Genomic DNA, 7,997 nt, shown 5'->3' with positions numbered 1-7,997 from the left:
TATATATATAATAAAAATAAGCAACAGGTTATCCAGAGGTGTTGCTTATTTTGATTTTATTCACCTTATTTTGAGTTGTACGGATAATACCGCACTAATTTTTGGTGCATCAACTTAAGTACCTAATTCAACTGAATCTCAATTATTTTCTTAACTCGTCAACCAAACCTATATGCGTGTGTGTGTGTGTGCGTATTGTTGTGTGTATGTTTGTGTGTGTTTGTGTGCCTGTCTTTATTGCCCTACCATCACTTGACAACCGATGTTGGTGCGTTTACCTCCCCGTAAACTAGCGGTTCGGCAAAAGAAACCGATAGAATAAGTACTACGCTCACAGAGAATAAGTTCTGGGGTCGACTTGTTCGACTAAATGCGGTGCTCCAGTATGGCCGCACTCAAATAACTGAAGCAATTAAAAGGATATATATACACATACATACATACACAACACACACGCACACACACAAATAATGAAACAGTAACAAGTAGTAGTAGTAGTAGTAGTAGTAGTAGTAGTAGTAGTAGTAGTAGTAGTAGTAATAGCAGCAGTAGTATAAACTTTACTCGAACTTAGATCGCTAGTTTGACCTTATCGTCAAGTGTAATTTCCTCCGGTTTACAAGTCACATTACTTGTAAACTGTAACAGTTATTGTTGTTTACAATGACAGGAAACGTGAGAATTTTCAAGGAGTGAAAAAGAACATTAGGGAATAGAATTTGAGTAAATGTTTTCCCCGATAATCATAATATTCACGTTCGTTCTTAATAAGTCCTGGCAGATTCGTCTTTGGATATCTGATCGATGTTGTTTTTCGTCAAAGTAGAACACCACCTCCCCGTGATTCATCGGTGTAAGGAGGTATCGAAACATGACGGTGTTTCTACCTCATTGCGTGTCTCCTCAGTCGAAGCTCCTCCGCTTGACCGATGAATCTAACAAAAGCGCCTGCAGTTGTTTAGAGGAATCAGCAAGCAAATTATTTGAGACACCGTGGTTTTTTCCACCTGGTTGTGTCTCTCCTCACTCGTAACTACTCTCTCGGACCGATGTATTTAATAAGTGCACGCGTTCTTGTTTGCAGAAATCAGCGAACAATTCATTTACTGATGCGTGCTAATGTCTCCTAAGCAGATAATGATTCATGCCTTGTTGTTTTACTTAGCTCCAGATCAGCTCTGACTGAACAGATTTATGATCATCAACATTCAATTCATAACCACCCTGCCGTTTATCATTTAATGTGTATCTACTTAAGCAATTTGCTCCCGATGGAGCATAGGTTATCACAATTTTTCTCCAATGGTCTCAGCTCTGGGCTCTTTTTTCTTCTCTCCAATTGGATCCCTGCTTTGTCACCTCTGATTCAGTATCGATTTTCAGAATGTCCTCTCGTTCATTTCTTTTGTGGTTTCCAGGTTCTGGTCTAACGCGTAGTGCAAAATATTGGTTTCCTATCGGATTTTGCCGCGCCATCTCATGTGATTCCTGAGGGAAGGCCTTTGTATCTCAGGTCTTGGCTTTGAATTGTCATCGATGCTTCTGTAACTTTGCTTTCTCTAGGTAGGGGTGTTGGCTGTACGCAAACCTACTTTTTCTTCTGGGTAGACGAGACTGCATATACCATAGGCGGAGGCGTGGCTGTGTGGTAAGAAGCTTGCTTTTCAACCACATGTTTCCGAGTTCAGTCCCACTGCGTGGCACCTTGGGCAAGTGTCTTACACTATAGCATCGGGCCGACCAAAGCTTTGTGAGTATATTTGGTGAACGGAAACTAAAAGAAGCCGTATGCATGTATATATCTATGACTGTGTGTCTCTGTGTATTTATATCCCCCACCACCGCTTAACAACCAGTGGTGATGTGTTTACATCGCCGTAACTTAGCGGTTTGGCAAGAGAGACCGATAGAATTAGTACAAGGCTTGAAAAAATAAGTCCTAGTGTCGATTTGTTCGACTAAAACCCAGCATGACCGCAGTCAAATGACTGAAACAAGTAAAAGATAAAACATAGTTTATGTTAGTTTATCCTCCGTCCTTTGACTTGTTGAGCAAGGGAGTCCCCGCCAGGAGCTAACGCTCCGTAGGCATAGCCCCCATTGTCATTGAGACACGCAAGTCTCTATACTACAAGGACTGGACATCGAGGTGAGTTGTAAATCTAAGACTGACTATATTACTCCATGTCTTCATTTTTTTAATACGTTCTGAAGACGATGGAGTAAAATTTGAGGGTAGATATGGTAGTTATAGAAAGTAGAACGCCTACATTAAGATTCCTCCGTTAATAATGTTTTATAATTAAGCTCAGTGCCAAATTTTTAATTAGAGGAAATGAGATGGTACGACGTTCAATCATTTTCAGTAAAAACCAACTATCATTACTAGTATAAATATAAACGAAGCGCTTACTGGATATTAAAACACAACCGAAATCTATGTAACCAATTATAGTCTATTCAGATATACTTTTTGTTGTTGTTCCAAACAGACGGATGAATTTTCAAATGATTCTCAGTATCGGATGTCAAGGTTTTCGTGTTGTGTTTGCTTGTTTATTTGATTTTATTTTCCACTTGTTTCTGCTGTTATGTAGGTCAAAGTGGTTGTACTTAAATTTAGTTGTTGGAATTTTTGACAGCCGGAATAATTTTGAACACATCCTGAAACTCAACTAAATACGAATGTTCTAAATTGATAGATAACGTGGTAGACCGTTAGGAGTTCGTATCTCGTAACAACTGTTTCTACTGTTGCTATTTTATGGTGATGCTTCAGTCGCAGACTTGGCTGTATTATTAAGAAGTACACTTCGTAACTACGTGGCTTCAAGTTCAATCACACTGTGTGGTACCTTGGATAAGTGTCATTCAATATAGTCCCGAACATCTCACTGACCTAGCGGTTCAGCAAAGAATGATAGAGTAGTTATCAAACTGAGGTCGATTTGTTTGACCAATCCCTTGAAAGCAGTGCTCCAGTGTGGCCGCAGACCAATGGCTGAAACAAGTAATACAATACAAGAATAATTAACAAATATTTCAGTTATTGCTTTTTGTTTTTTTTTTATTACCTATATTTAGTTGGGGATATTTTTCTCTCTGGTGAAGACCTGGCGATGACGTTCACTTGGGGATGACGATGACTTGGTGATGACGATGATTTGGCACATTCTCAGTGTGGCATCTTAGTCACTGATGTGTCAAAAAAGAACAAAAGATAAACCCCACAGAACAGGAACGATTCCTACAGGCTTGCACACATTTCCATCTATCATAATACTTCATTCACAAAGCTTCAGTCGAACTGAAGCTATTTTCGAAGTCACTTACAAAAGCTTCCACATCCTGAGAACGAACCTTACATCCAAGAACTTGAAAACTGAATTTCATAACCACCTTGCCATAACGCTTCTTTCCATTTATCTTTAACCTCAACTTAAGTCTGCATGCATGAATACGAAACTTTCACACTTAATTGCTAAACGTTTAGTTTGTTATCCGCATGCTTTGCTATGCTAACATATTAGTACTGCTCAGAATTTAGAAATTCTGTTTTGCTGTCGGCTGCCTTCCAGAAAGTTCCAAGCGCTCATGTTGATCTGGTTTCAGTAACTTTATCTTGTTGAATTTCCAATTCAGTACATCAATGTGTACTGAATTATATATGCTATAAACAGCATATCTTTGGAATTAGACTGAATATATGTACAACATTTTATACGCAGCGAATTGAAGTCAAGGTCTTTCGTCCTTGGATAAAAACGAAAAGAAAATCGGTTTCGTTGTTTTTGTTGCTATTTAACATCAGATCTGAGGTAATCGCACATACACAGAAGCAAAGGCGTTGTACCAATGATAAAATTTCAAATAAAATATTTAGATTCAATAAACATTAGTTTTTATTAAAACTAAAAATTTTACTACAAGTTATTACTTCTATTTGTTATTACTTGTTACTTCTATTAAAAATTTAAAAAATAATTCAATTAAAATATTTTTTGCACTTTAAAAATATTCAATACCAAACGGAAGTAATAACTTATAATAAAATTTTTAGTTTTAATAAAAGCTAATATTTTCTAGATCTAAATATTTTATTTGAAATGTTATCCTTAGCTGCAATATTTTAAGCAAAAATTTTCTTGTTCTGTACTTTACCAGTTGTAATAAATTGCTCTGAACTTTTCTAAGTGTGATAACCTGTCCTGTAATTTTCCAGGTTTATAATCTTAAGAATATTATTTCTGCTGCTCATATTTACCATGTAATCCATTATGCTATTATGCTACTTAATAATGTGTCAAATAGCGGTGTCGTTGATATTTTTTTCCTTACCTCAATGACGCCGGTGACATATATTAAAAGTCTCCTTATCTGAAGATGCTACGTGTGAGTAAATTGCGACCTTAAGAATATTATTCAACTTCTACCGTAGTTAACTGATACAAATAGGTGACCAAATGATGCAAATAGGTGCAGACGATGCTGTGTGGTAAAAAGCTTTCTTCCTAACCACTTTCTACTATAAGCACAAGGCACGAAATTTGGGGGAGGGATTAATCGATTACAACGACTGGTACTTATTTTATCGACCCCGAAATAATGGAAAGAAAAGTTGACCTCTGCGGAATTTGAACTCGGAACATAAAGACAGAGGGAATGGTTAGAAGCATTTTGCCCGATGTTCTAAGGATTCTGCCAGTTCAGCACCTTCTTTTTACTACTACTACTAATGATTATTTACAACTTAGGTACTATACTTCACATCTGTGTGAGGGATATAAGCGATTAAATCTGTATGGTATTTAGATATTTTATTTACCGTTGAAGAGTGACAGATAAATTGAAACCTGGTAGAATTTGAACTCAGAACATAAAGAAACCAGACTTAGAATAACAGTAAATTTTCTCTGGCAGTCTACCAAATATGTCATTAACCCCAACCGACTCCCTTTAAAATTAACACAATGACATACGGCGACGTGATTTAAAATGGCAAAGGATTTTGTGCATCTACACGTGCGGGTATTCATAGTTCTGAAGACAGAGAGAGGCGGGGGGAGAAAAAGAGCAGGAGGAGGAGGAAATGATCGAGGAGAAGGAAGAGATGCAACGAGAGAGAATGATAGGAGTATACAACTTATAACCTAGATTTTGTCTAATTAATATTTTGACAAGATATTTGATTAATGGTCACCGAAATTGTTTCTTTAAATTATGATATATGAGTCTCTGAATGTGTGTGTGTGTGTGTGTGTGTGTGTGTGTGTGTGTGTGTGTGTGTGTGTGTGTGTGTGTGTGTGTGTGTGTGTGTGTGTGTGTGTGTGTGCGTGCGTGCATGCGTGTGTGCGTGCGTGCGTATGTACGTGGGTGTGTGTGCATGTGTACATACGCGTCTGTGTGTATGTGCATGCGTCTGTGCAAAATACATCGTAATTTGTGCAAAGGCGACGAATCACAGCATACCTAATCATAGTTTCATGCGAGTACAATTATTTAGGCTACTAAGAATATATTTATATGTGTGTAATCTGTTTATGTGCGTGTGCGTGTGCGTGTATATGTATTTTTATACGTGTGTACGTATTTGTGTATGTGTGTAAAAGTGTCAGTGTCTTTCCATTTTATCTGAATTAACGTCACCATTTCTCGAACACAATATATCACAATATTGTAGCGTGGCTCTTAACAGCGCGGCTATATATATATATACATGTATATAGACATCAGTATGTATTTGTGTATGTTCATGTGTTTTTATATGTGTGTGCGTATGTATATGAATACACACACACACACACACATGATATTATATTATATACATATACATATTTATGCAGAAAACGCACCTACATACATATTTTTGTGTATGGATGTATATACATATATATGTATATTTCATTTACTTATGTATGTGTACAGACGGACAGATAGATAGATAGACAGATAGGTAGATAGATAGATAGATAGATAGATAGATAGATAGATAGATAGATAGATAGATAGATAGATAATGATTGTATATATACTGTATTCGTGAAAACTATGTTGTCTAAGAATAAACATCTACTGATGGTGCGACACCATACTGAGAGTAGACAAATTTATCGTGAATATCAAGTTAACTAGAACTTCAATTTTCGCCTATCGGCTTATTCTACCGGTGAGTGTATATTTGAGAATGATGCAGGCGATGTTGCAACTTTTCACATCTCAGAGTATAATGCTATAGCCTGATACGGAGTGGACTTACACCCCCATTCACAAGACAATCGTATGTCAACATATATACTTAAAGCCTATCAATGTAGATAGTCAAAAGATGCGGTATCACTTTGGTGCAGTGGTTAGGACAAATATACGCTTTATAGCAGAAGCGATGTTCGAATCTCAGAAGCAATATTACATTTTATGTGAAAACAAGTACGAACCATAGGCGGATTAGAAAAAGGTGGCGAGCGAAAATTTAGTCCGTATATTCTTTTCTATTCTAGGCACAAGGCTCAAAATTTTGGGGCAGAGGACTAGTCGATTAGATTAACTCCAGTACGCAACTGGTACTTAATTTATCGACCCCAAAAAGATAAAAGGCAAAGTCGACCTCGGCGGAATTTGAACTCAGAGACAGATGAAATACCGCTCAGCATTTCGCCTGGCGTGCTGACGTTTCTGTCATCCCGACGTCTTAAATTTAGTTCGTATATTGACGATAGAAAACAGTCTCATAGTAGGTCAAACAATCCCTCTAAACGGAATAAAATAGCTTTAGTACGCGTGGGAAACGAACTTACAGCTCTTATTTTATATGTGCATGATTTTGCATCCGTATGTACATACATGTCTCTCTCTCTCTCTCTCTCTCTCTCTCTCTCTCTCTCTCTCTCTCTCTCTCTCTCTCTCTCTCTCTCTCTCTCTCTCTTTATATATATATGTATGTATGTATGTATGTTCATTTTACTATTTATACATTGTTTTGACAGCAAAAATAATAACGAAAGACACCGGATTATTATCTTAAAAGGAGACTTAAATTTGATAAATATTGACAAACATCAGTATAAACATTTCAAATGTAAAACTACAAACAATTATTATTTTTAAACCCGTCCTATTTCGCTGTCAAATATCTATGGCAAATCCTCATATTTTCTGTGCGCTGTGTCAAAATGTCGGTCAGGATTTTTCATTGCTACGTCACCACCTACTTATGTTCATAATAAATATCTTTTCGTTTCACTACTGTCCGTATATTTATTTATTTATTTATCTATTTTCAGTTCTTTTACATGTCTCAGGCATTCCACTGCAGCCGTACTGCTGCACTGCTTTCAAGAGTCTAGTCGATGAAATACATTCCAGTACTTGATTATTTTAAATCAGGTATTTTTCAAATGGCCACTCTGACTAAACCGTTAAGCTACGGGAATTCAAACAAATGTACGCTCGTTTTACTGCGTGGTATGAAGACTGCTTCCTAACCACATGGTCCCGAGTCCAGTCCCACTTCGTGTTACCTTGGGCAAGTGTCTTCTACTAGAGCCTGGGGCCGATCAAGGTATTGTGTGGAGCTTTGGTAGACAGAAGCTGAATGAAGTCTGTAGTTGGTTTATTTATATCCCAGTAACTTAACGGTTCGGCAAAAGATATCAGATCGAATAAGTACCTAACTTAGAAAATAAGTACCAAGATCGATTTAGTCGACTAAACCCTTCAAGACAGGGCTCTAATAATCCCACAGTTCAACGGCTGAAACAAGTAAACCATGTGTGTGTGTGTGTACTAGCTTCAGCATTACATATGCAAAAATTGGAACGATATAGAAAAGATTATCATATCTCCTGCGCATGAATGACAGGCAAATTCGTGAGACGTTCCATCTTTCAATCAAGGCGGTGCCGCGGCATGGCTGCAGACAAATGACTTTAACAAGTAAAAGGTAAAAGATATGTGTGTGTATATATATATATATATATATATATATATATATATATATA

At 37.1% G+C, this 7,997-nt stretch overlaps 1 protein-coding gene and 1 non-coding gene across 2 annotated transcripts in view; both read left to right on the top strand.

Annotated features, from left to right (window-relative positions):
* LOC106873374 (neuronal calcium sensor 2) overlaps positions 1-7,997 on the top strand; it is a 160,549-nt gene that overhangs the window by 76,652 nt on the left and 75,900 nt on the right. The window lies entirely within an intron of this gene.
* On the top strand, positions 7,780-7,886 carry LOC128248423 (U6 spliceosomal RNA). Its single transcript, XR_008264665.1, has one exon. It is a non-coding gene; the product is annotated as a U6 spliceosomal RNA (small nuclear RNA).

Source organism: Octopus bimaculoides, chromosome 7, assembly GCF_001194135.2.
Source record: "Octopus bimaculoides isolate UCB-OBI-ISO-001 chromosome 7, ASM119413v2, whole genome shotgun sequence".
Classification (NCBI taxonomy): Eukaryota; Metazoa; Mollusca; class Cephalopoda; order Octopoda; family Octopodidae; genus Octopus; species Octopus bimaculoides.
This window is presented reverse-complemented; position numbering and strand designations above follow the sequence as displayed.